This window comes from Monodon monoceros, unplaced genomic scaffold (assembly GCF_005190385.1).
Source record: "Monodon monoceros isolate NGI ecotype Baffin Bay Population unplaced genomic scaffold, NGI_Narwhal_1 Super_Scaffold_12, whole genome shotgun sequence".
Classification (NCBI taxonomy): domain Eukaryota; kingdom Metazoa; phylum Chordata; class Mammalia; order Artiodactyla; family Monodontidae; genus Monodon; species Monodon monoceros.
This window is the reverse complement of record NW_021703768.1, coordinates 35,997,168-36,008,757: the sequence shown is the minus strand read 5'-3', so window position 1 is coordinate 36,008,757 and position 11,590 is coordinate 35,997,168. Positions and strand designations below refer to the sequence as shown.

The 11,590-nt window shown below is 39.3% G+C and overlaps 1 pseudogene; it reads left to right on the top strand.

Annotated features, from left to right (window-relative positions):
* The first annotated feature begins 10,223 nt into the window (after nucleotides 1–10,223).
* LOC114891635 lies at nucleotides 10,224–10,669 on the top strand (annotated as a pseudogene).
* Nucleotides 10,670–11,590: the final 921 nt, after the last annotated feature.

The window sequence follows — 11,590 nt, the reverse complement described above, 5'->3', positions numbered from 1 at the left end:
ATCATACCGATGTTCTAGAAAGATAATTCTGGCGAGGCCAAAACTTATGGAAGAAGTTGAAGTTGGGAAATCAGACAATAAAAACTGAACTCTTCAAAAAAATAAGGGATATGTAGAAGTTGAATTCTTTTTCAATTTTTACTTGAAGTATAGTTGATTTGCAATATTAGTTATACAACACAGTGACTCAAATTCTTAGGTTATATTCTACTTAAAGTTATTATAAAATGTTGGCCATATTCCCTGTGCTGCAGTGTATCTTTGTAGCCTATTTTATATATAGTAGTTTGTACCTCTTAATCCTCTACCCCTATCTTGCCTCTCCCTACTGGCAACCACTAGTTTGTTTGCTAGATCTGTGAGTCCGTTTCTGTTTCATTATATACACTCATTTTGAGTTCACGTACAAGTGATAACATATAGTATTTTGTCTTTCTCTGACTTATTTCACTAAGCATAATATCCTCCATGACTAGCCATATTGTAAATGGTAAAACTTTATTCTTTATGGCTGAGTAATACTCCATTGTGTATATATATCACATCTTTATTCATCTGTTGATGGATACTTAGGTTGCTTCCATGTCTTGGCTATAGTAAATGCTGCTATGAACACTGGGGTGCATGTATCTTTTTGAATTAGTGTTTTTATCTTCAGATATATACCCAGGAGTAGAATTGCTGGATCATATGGTATTCCTATTTTTAGAATTTTGAGGAATCTTCCTACTGTTTTCAATAGTGGCTGTACCAATCTACATTTCCAACAACAGTGTAGGAGTGTTGCCTTTTGTAGAAGTTGAATTTTGGTGGTGGAATTTGGTGATGGAATGGGTATCTGGAAGTCAGAGTGAACATTTGGGGCTTAGATATTTTGTAACTTAGATCATCATATTTGCTGATGCCATTATTTGATATAGGGAGCATCAGCAAATCAGCCATTAAAGTTCCTGATGGGGGTGGATTTGGGGGTCCTCCATTCTGCATAGTAAGACAGTAATAAACCAAGATACTTATCCTTTTGACTTCCACCATTTTCAGTCACATCTTTAGAGATCTAGTCCATTATAACTTTTGAAATTATCAAGCAAAATTAAAAGTTAATTAGAAAATATCCTTAAATAAGGCTAAAATAACTAAAATATAGCTAGATATAGCTATATTTTATAGCTATATATAACCAGAATATAGCTGAGACAGATTATCTTCCAAAGAGTCCTGATAAAAGCTGTGATAATGTAAAGTATTATGCTATACATAATACTATGTAGAGAACTCTATCAGAATTGGTAACTTCCTCAATTTGGGGTAAAAAGTTTGAATTCTGTAATCCCATACTCATTGTGATGGCAATGAGATTTTCTTTACAGAACCTTCTGATGGCTCTGTAATCTCACAAGTTTAGAATACCAAGCTATGTAGTAACAATATTTTCCTAAGTTTGAGAGGAAAATTACCAGGATTTGAGACTTCCAAAAACATAAAAAATCCTTAATGATGGTGGAGACTTTTTTTTTCCTCCCTCTTCATCTTCCAGAGGGAGCCCCCTGAGCCTGTAATTCTGAACCCATACACTGATTAAACCAAACTTCACTGGTACAAGTTTTAAATTCTAAGCTTTTAAAACAAAGTTTAAAAGTTTCAAAAACTAGAATAAAGCTTTTGATTGATGTGGCCTAGAAACTCTATCCTGTGATGCTTTTGTAATTTCTTTTTCAAATGTTTGTGGTTATAGAAGGCATGTACTTTAATTTGTGATGAGTCTGTGAGAAATCAGTCTTATCTGTGCATTGTTCAAATGTGTAAGGATGTTTTTGGGTTTTCACGATGACTGAAGACCTTATTAGAATCAGTATCTGGAAACCAAAGGTACATCCTATAATGCAGGGGACAGATGTATACCTGAAATCCTGGGTAACTGTAGGATTCTTTGTTTTTAAAAATATTACCAGAATATGTGCAGCTGTACTGTGTATGTATAACCCTGTTGTACTGTTCCCCTGGCGTATACATGCTATCTCAATATTCAGGGTTTCTTTATATCTCCTCCAGTTTCTAGATGGTCCAGTTGCTATTGCTGCAAAACAAACTACCCCCAAACTTAGTGATACACCAGCGCTTTTAGTATAGTTCACATAATCAGTAGATCAGAAATTTGGACAGGGCTTGGCCGAGCAATTCTTTTGCTTCTTGTATCTTCAATTGAAGTCATTCCATGGTACCCAACTGTTGGATAGGCTGGTGTGCAGGGCAAAAGATGATGTCCCTGCTCTTCTGGCTTCCTGACAGTGGTGGCTGGAAGGCTGGGCTTAGCTGGTACTATTGTCTAGAGTGCCTACACATGATGTCTCCTGCATGGTGGTCTCAGTGTTGTCAGAGTTCTTACGTGGTGGTGGGCTTTTCTGAAAGGAGTTGTCCCAGGAGAGCTGGGAGGAAGGTGTATCACCTTTTGTGACTCAGTGTTCAAAACCATACAGTGTCACTTCTAGCACATACTATTGGTTGAAGCAGTCACAAACCCACCAGATTCAAAGCATGGAAATAGATTTCTATCTTTTAAAGGGATAAGCGTCAAAAATGTTGTGGCCATTTTTATAAACTACAACTTGAATTTATTCATTTAATATTGAGTGTGTAGTACATGCTAAATACCCTGCTGGGCTTAGGGACAGTGAACACAGGAAATAAAACACCCTCATATTAGGTGGGAGAAAGACATGAAAACAGAATGGCACAAATAACTACACAATAAAAGTAAGTGCTGTGAAGAGCTAACCTGGTCTGGGGCTCAAGGAAAGAACTTCCTGTAAAAAGCATGTTTCAGGTGAGATCTGAAGGATGAGCAGAATGTAGCCAAGCTGCAGAGGGGAGGAGCAGACATTCAGGGTGAAGGAAGGTGGCCCGGGAAGGCACAAGGTGTTCAAGCAACAGAGAAATGCTATATGGCTGGACATTGAGAGTAAGGTGGAAGTGACCCATGTCTTGTATCCTTTTTATAGGAGTTTGTAAGTTATCACAGAAGAAATGACAAATGCTTTTATCAGGTAAGTTGAGACCTGATCAGATCTGAAGTTTTACTCTAACGTTTTTGCTTGCTTTGGGCCCCAAGTGAAGGGAGTTGTCTTACTTATAATCAGTTTATAGCACAGCATCAGTGATGCATGCCAGGCCCCTTTCCTCTTTTTATATCTTTTCCCCTTCATCTTCCTGCTTCTATTTCCCTTCTTCCATCAAAGGCTGCTACTCTAAAGTGATTAACATAAATCCTTGGCAAGGTATGTATCATTCAAAGATATGGTGTAATTTATATATTAGGTGTGCCTTACATTTACATAGAGTATTATGTGCTAGCTCTTGTTTTGTCTTTTTCGCATTCAACATTTTATCCCCAAAGTGTATACTTGAGGTAGTGGTAGTGAACTCTCAAAACTAGGATTTCTCCATTTAAATCCTGGTTCTGCCACTTTTTAGCTATGTGACCTTTTTTTTTTCTTTGCGGTACGCGGGCCTCTCACGGTTGCTGCCTCTCCTGTTGCGGAGCACAGGCTCAGGACACGCAGGCTCAGTGGCCATAGCTCACGGGTCCAGCCGCTCCGCGGCATGTGGGATCTTCCCGGACCAGGCCACGAAACCGCGTCCCCTGCATCGGCAGGCGGACTCTCAACCACTGCGCCACCAGGAAAGCCCTCTCCATACCTCAGTGTCCACATTTAGGAATATGATAATGGAGCATTGGGTTGAATAAAGGTGGTGCAGATAAACAAAGGGCATGGCAAACAGTAAGTGATGTTAGCTAGTATTATCAGTCAATGTTAGCTAGTATTATCATTCCCTAGTAGTTAACTAAATATTTGCTATCATCATCTAGTTCATTGCTTCTGACCACTGAATAGGATTGTCATATGCCTCCACCCCATTTGGTTTATGTAGTTCCTTGATGATGGACAACAGACTCCAATTCTCTGTTATACCATTTCTCCCTTATAAACCTATACAAGAGTTTCTCTGAAGAACACACAAGTAATACTGGCAAGTCGCAGGGTGTGTGCCTACCCAGTTCCACTAAATACTGCTGAATTGATCTCTAGGATGGCTATGGTAGTTTATACGCTCACCTAACTGATCAGGGGTACGAAAGCCTGGACATCTTAGGACAGTTCAGGACAATCTTGAATATTCTGTAACTCTCTGGGGATGGGGGCAGGGGAGACAAGGCTTTCTCGGCCTGCATTGAATCTTCACTTCTTGTTCTGCCCACTCCTGCTTCCTCCTCCCTGCCACAGATGTTGGTCCCTAGGGCACTCCCTAAGAAATATTCTGCATGCTAAACTTTGCATCCTGCAGAACCCAACCTGAGACTTCATGCTATTTTTCAACTGAATTTTAAAACCTGATTTTATGCAATTATGTTAAATTACTTGAATGCTCAATCTCAAAGTGCTACAACATGCCAATGAGAAGACCACCTAATTCTGTCACACCATTGAAATGATTGTTTTTAGAAAAATACATTCTATTCTTTTTGTTCCGCTTCCTCTATTTTTGAAAACGTAGTTTCTCCCTGCAGCTCTATTAAAGGAAGTAAAACATTGAAGGGTAGCAGAATATGCCACCCCAAATTATGCTTCTTTGGCATAAGGATTATTTTGAGCTGATTATTTTGAGAAACTGCAGACACAGGAGAAGCTCTAAAACCAGTAGAAGTTACGCTTCTGTAAGAGTAATTTACATTAGAAAGGGGGCCTGTACTGGGAACAGAGTTATTACCAGAGATAAGTCACCTGAGGTGCTTACCTACAAGGCAAGGCAACGTTTGTTTGACAAATATTTCATTTCCTCTTTTCACCTTCCCGTGAATTGCCTTCTCTCCCTTTGAAACGCAGACCTCTATCACTTTCATTAGGTCAGGATGTTATATAAGCCTCAATTGTCTGGCTGCCTTTTGAGTCTCACATTTTTGGAATGCTCCTGTGTGTTAAGTACATAATTAAAATAGTGTTTTTCTCCTGTTTTTCTGTTATGCCAATTCAGTTCTTAAGTCAGACACAGAACCTAGAAGGGTAGAATGGAAAAGTTTTCCTTCCCAACAATATTAACAGGCTAAAAATGGATTTTCTGACTCTAGCAAGGGTACTATGTTTATCAAAACTGAAATTCCTTGTTTGTAATGAGTTATCTACAAGTCAGTGAGTTATATTTCTGATACTGATCTAAAAGAAAATACAGATCTTCCTTGACTTACGGTGGGGTTATATCCCAATGAACTCATTGTAAATCAAAAATTTCCCGAGTTGAAAATGCATTTCACACACCTACTAAACATCATAGCTTAGCCTAGTCTACCTTAAAGATGCTGACAGCTAAAAATTTTCACCTGCACTCTGGTTCTATAAGAATCAAGTCACTAGCCACTGCAGTTGCTGACTTTCGGCACACCCTGAAAGGAGTTCAGGGAGATGAGGAATGAGGTACTCTGTGCTCTGAGAAAAACTGGCAGAACAGGGCTTTTGACAGTTAAATACTTTCAGCAGGAGATTTTATGAGCCCAAATTCTTGCATCTTCTCATATCTAGAAGAACGCTAAAATCATTAACAGACATCTGCCCCTTGTGACTAGCAGCAAGCTTCTTGTGACTAGCAACATTCTACCAAAATGTGTGCTTGATTGCACGTATTCCCCTTCACTAAAATTATATACTGACCACGCTCCCACCTCTTCCGAGCAGTTCCTCAGAACTATCTGAGGGGTTGTCTCCTGGGCTATAGTCCTCATTTTCTCCAAATAAAACTTAAACTCATGTTGTGCTTCCTTTTTTTTTCAGTCAACAGTTTGGCAACTAATGAAGGGACCCAGAGCAGTCCTCTCTCCTTTGCCTGAACTCTACAAGGAACCAGAGTTTGGTACCAGCAGAGGCCTCTTGTGCCCATTCACCTCCCTCAGAGAGTCTAGACGAGTTTGGGTGAGTCTCTCTTCCCTGGCTCTTGGCTCTCCCGTATTGGTTGATATCCTGAGTTTTATCTGGCAGTATGTAACAGTCCTTGGCCCCTCAGGTGAAAGACACTGTTGAGGGGTGTGCCCACCCAGCTGAAAGATACTAGGGAAGGCGCCCACCCGGTTGAAAGACACTGAGCTGTCTGGGCTGAGTGGTTAGGTAGAAGGCTGATCTGACACCTCTCCTGAATTTGGCTGCCTTACTGAGTTTGTTGGGATAAACGTGAAGATATTACATGAGAGCTTTGCTCTGAAGAAGTAGGATAAGACTGCTTCCGGTCGGTTACGACTTTCTCAGGAAACTGAGAAATTTATGGGAGTGGTGGCGGCAGAATCCTTACACTGTGCAGTGGTCCCACAGGGCAACCTGTCTATTAATTAAAAGACGTGCTCATCCAGGGATCACGTATAAGAATTGGCCATTCAATGATCCGAGTACCAACGGTGGTCTTAGACGACCAAGGGGAGAAACTGAGACACGTAAGAGGGCTGCGATGACTCTAGAGCGGCGCCTAGAGGAGGTAAGCTCACAAGCAGCACACTGGCGCACATACAATCTCATTAGTAGATTTTATCCCCAACAAATTCAACTTTAAGATGGGAAATAGGGCTCTCAAACAGAAACAAGGGGTGTCAGAAAGCCAGCCTCTGACCAACACCCCAGCCAAGTTTATAAACAAAACTTACTCTTACAAGCGCTTACCTAATTGGGCATTAAAGGAGAATCTTGCCCGGAAAATGGCCAAAGTGGACTCTATAGCAGACACAGTTGTTAGAGAAAGCTGGCATGATAAAACACCTTTCCAGAATTCTGACCCTGAGGGAACAAGTCCTTCTAGGAAAACTTGCTTTTCTCTCCCGGTGCCTTGAGATGTAAATGTTCTACCAGGGTTCTCAGGAATACTTACCTAGACTACTGTAATTCCTGAGACTGAGGGAAACAACGGAGTGGGGGAGAAGAGGCCTTTTCAAATTTAACTTATTCCAAATGTTATTTATAAACGAATGAGTTTTATATTGTAATGCCTAATTCATGACTAAATTTTAAAGTGAAGTTGAGACCTCTGCTTGTGTCTTTCCATATGTCTATGGGTGCATTATAAATATGTCTTTACCTTTGGATGGTATTACCAAAATTAATTTGGAAATGAGCTCTACTTAACTGGCTTAAAGGAAATTAAGTGCTTATGTGAATTCTCAGAAATATAAAAGGAAGCTGCCACAATGAATTTCAGGTTCACATGAACTGGGAAATATTCATTGTTAATACCTGGTATTAAAGCTTGTCAATTTAATTAGTATAGACATGTCTTTAGAATCATCAATATTAAGTATAATACTTGTACTGTATCTAGGTTTAATAGAAGTCAAATAAGTTCTTATATGTGTTGCAGATTTGTCAGCAAGAAAAAACTTGGTATGATTTTTATTAAAAAAATTAAATGAAGTAAGAGCTTTTGGGTAAATGTCTTAGGAGTAATTATGTTTTAGGAATGTCTACTTAAAAATAATCTCTCCAGATATTTGGTAACTTGAAATTTTAGAGTTGTGCTAATTTAAATGAGGAAAGTTTATTGAATAGCTAGGTCATTCCCAAATAAAATGAGGTACTGAAACACTAATTACTAAACATTGGCTTGTATTTACAGGGAAACTAAAGATATTTAAGACAATAGATAAATATGTTTGGTGCCACATGAGATTTTCTATAAGAAAGCACATATTTTTAGAAATTATTATTGGTATTTATGTTTGCCAATCTACAGAATACTAACATAAAAGACAGTTCATATTTGCTTGATCCTTAGTTTTCACTAGAAATTAAGGTTTTGAAGAGTTGAGTATTCTAGTTTAAATATGTAATTAAAGCTACCAGAAATAGAGAAATATTTCAGTATACAGTAGCAAAGTAGGATGTGGGTTTTCAGTAAAAGAAGGTATGAAGAATAGAATTGCATTTTGTTAAGGGAAAAGAAAGTAATTTTGTCCTAGAGATGGTTGTTTCTGCATGGGAAAAAATAAGAGACAAACTAATACTGATACAGAAAGTTATGGAAAGTTCGTGGAAAGGGACCCCGAGAAAAGTTTTGTGCAACGTCAGGATTGGCTAAGTTTAGAATAAATTTAATTAAGTAAATGAATTGTTATTAAAAGTAGGCTGATGCAAGACTGGAGTTCAGTTTTCTTTCTGTTAAGAAAACAAAGGTTTTTTTTGACCGTTGAGCTGCTTTTATAACAGAACTTAAGTTTCTTTACCTTTTAGAGTTTATCTTTTAAGTGATCTGTTCTGTATTTTCCTTTGAAATCTTTTGTCACATTGCTTAAGTGAATATGTATTGTTTCACGGTGATCTATGGTCTTATTTGACCAAGTGTTTTAAAACCTTTCTGACATTTTTTGACAAACTTCGCAAATCAAATTCCAGTGAAGTTCCTTTGACCTCTAACTAACTTTTGGGATGCTCCAAAAGGGTCCCTGAAACCTCCCAAAGAGAGATATTAAACTAATTAGGTTCATTTGGTACATTAATTACATGAGAAGCATTGTCAAATGAGTAATAAATCTTCTTAGGTTATATTGTATGGGTAAATGTTATTAATATAGATATTCTAGAAATTATACGGAATTCCTAAAAATCAGTAGGCCTTGGTAAAGTATTATCAGTCATAATTCTAGTTATCTTAAAATGTTTTATGTCATAGCAGTAACCAAGTTTCTTTGTCAATTGCATTGTAATTAGGTCTTTAACCGTGCCTTAAGTCTTGTCATTCATAGACGGTTATTGTTTTACTCTGATGCCCTTGCAAAAATGCTTCCTCTTCAAGAATATTCATAGCAAGAATATGTACTTTTTGACAAGTGCAGGCTTCTGATAACTTTCAGATTATACTGCTGATGGGTAAGAAATTAAAGAATTCTAATGGAAAATCTCTTGGCTTCATAAACTTAACAAGAAGAATTAGTTACATGAGACAGTGAACTGGTGAATATGGTTATAATTTTTTATGACTTCTGTCTGAAATATTATTGGCTTTTAATCTTTATTTTACCAGCTATAAGGAACCCTTCCTCTTAAGCTAATTATGACTTAGGTCAATTTAGTAAATTATACCTTTGTAAGCAGAATTGAAACATATATCCTTTCTCTCTACCTGATCCCTCCAGAGATTGGAAACTCTTGGATTATCAGCACGTTTATCAGGTGAATTAGGAAGGCCACCTCCTAACAGGTGCAGGAATCTCAAGATATTTTGAGGACCTTGAAAAGGGAGAAATTCACTCAAAAATTTCCAAGACAAAATCAGTGACAAGCCCTTGGCATAGCTTTTCCTACCCTTGAAAGGCCTTTTAAAAATTTGAGATTCCTTAAAAAGTTCCAGCAAAGCCAACTTTAAAAGAACCTATATGATCAATTACACTTGTATAAATCATCAGGCCAAGTTTATTGAAACCAGACTTATTCTGCAAACAAATTAGTCTTATTTTGGCTATATTTTGTAGAAATGAGGGTAATTTTCGAGAGAAAAAGATCGTTTCAGTGGACATTAAATTATAGTTTTGTTAGTTGAGGTCTGTATTTACTAAGACTCACTTCCCTGTAGCTCCTTGCTGTTACATTATTGTAAAGTTTAATTGAATTATTTTAAGGACACTCTAAGTTTGCTTCTGAAGTTTACCTCAGTAATCTATCTTTGAATGAAGATAAGATGCCTCTGGCGCACACACGACCCCGGCGGGGAGGCGAAGCGGGTGGCGGCTGTGGAACCGGCAGAGGCTGCCTGTTTCATAACCATCACTCCTTGCTGACTCGCGGGCTGCGAGGCCTGGGTTGGGTCGGGCTGCGAGGCCAGGGTCGGGTCGGGCTGCGCCGCGGGGGCCGCTTGGAGCGGCGGCCGCTTGGGGGCTGGCGGGCTGGAGGACTGTTGAACACACGTTGGAGGAACGTGCAGCAACCATGAGTTGAACAGAACAGAGGAGGGCAAAAAATAAAGTGCTTCGTTAACATGCTTGGAGGGAACACAGTAAGGAAAATCGTCAGCAGAGGTGTCTAGATGGAGAGGATGGAAATGCATGTTTGAGGGGAAGGAGAATCTGTTCTTCCATCACAGATGGGCAGTACCCTCAAGGGGTTCAGGTACATGTGCTGATTTCTTGGCAGTTTAGTGTGGAAACCATTGATCACCTTGTCCTCATTTCTACTTGTTCTGTGCTGTCGAGGGAGCGTGCCCAAATGAGCAAGGTATCGCAGCAGAACAGAACCCCGGGAGTGAATGGAATAAGTGTCATCCATACTCAGGCTCATGCCAGCGGTTTACAGCAGGTTCCTCAGCTGGGGCCCGCCGGCCCTGGGGGCGGAGGCAAAGCTGTGCCTCCAAGCAAGCAGAGCAAAAAGAGTTTGCCCGTGGATCGCAACAGTGATGAGTATCGTCAGCGCAGAGAGAGGAACAGCATGGCGGTGAAGAAGAGCCGGTTGAAAAGCCAGCTGAAAGCGCAGGATACGCTGCAGAGGGTGAATCAGCTCAAGGAAGAGAATGAACGGTTGGAAGCAAAAAGTAAATTGCTAAGGAATTAAGTGTACTGAAATATTTATTTCTTGAGCATGCACAAAACCTCGCAGATAACCTGCAACCCAGTAGCACTGAAAATATGACAAATTCTGATAATGCAGGACAGTAGACCTCACCCCTTCCAAATGTCACAGCTTGTGGCTTGAACGTTAAAGGTGTGACCACCTACACCACTCGTATCAGTGGCTGAATCTCCATCATTCAAAGATCCATTGAAGACTGTTTTCTAGGATCAGTACTGAAGAGTTGATTAGCTAAAAATGTTAGCCATGTAATTTGAATATCTGGTTTTAAATGATAAGGATTTTTGTGGGGATAAAAAAAACATTTTTAAAGGTATTTGGTTAAAAAAAAAAAATGCCCTGGAGCTTGAAGCTTTTAATAAATCCTGCCTTCCCAAGGGAAAAAAAAAAAGATGCCTCCATGACTGCAACCAGGAGATTATGCATACTGGAAAAGACATCATTTAAAGGACTATCTCCAACCTAAATGGAAGGACCCTTATCAGGTACTTTTAACCAGCTCATGCACAGTAAAACTAAGGAAGTTGACCCCTTGCATTGGACTGGCCTATGGAGAGGACTGCTGACCTCAAAATCATCTTAAAAGTGATGCTTAAACAGAGGAGAAACTACCAGACCAGGATGAGAAGAAGACTACATCTGAAGTAGACAGCTTACTTAAGATGATGGATCAGGCCTGTATACCAATTACTTTGATAATTGCTCACACTTTTGCTTACAAACCAAATGTATTTCTTTCCTGGGACTCCCTCACTTGGCCAATCAATCAGACTTGCTCTAACCATCACCAAAAATATAAATTTTCTTTTAAAGGTGCTCAAATTCAATCAGAGCAACGAGCAAATTTTCAGCCAAAGAATATAACTTCCCTCAGTTGTGTGCTGGATTTATATGGCTAACACCAGGCTATGATTTTTAAGCCCCCGCCTTATGTTGGGAACAATTAAACCATGCTAAGGATTACCAGCTTAATAACACTAGGAAATTGGGCTGGGTGCCTTATGAAT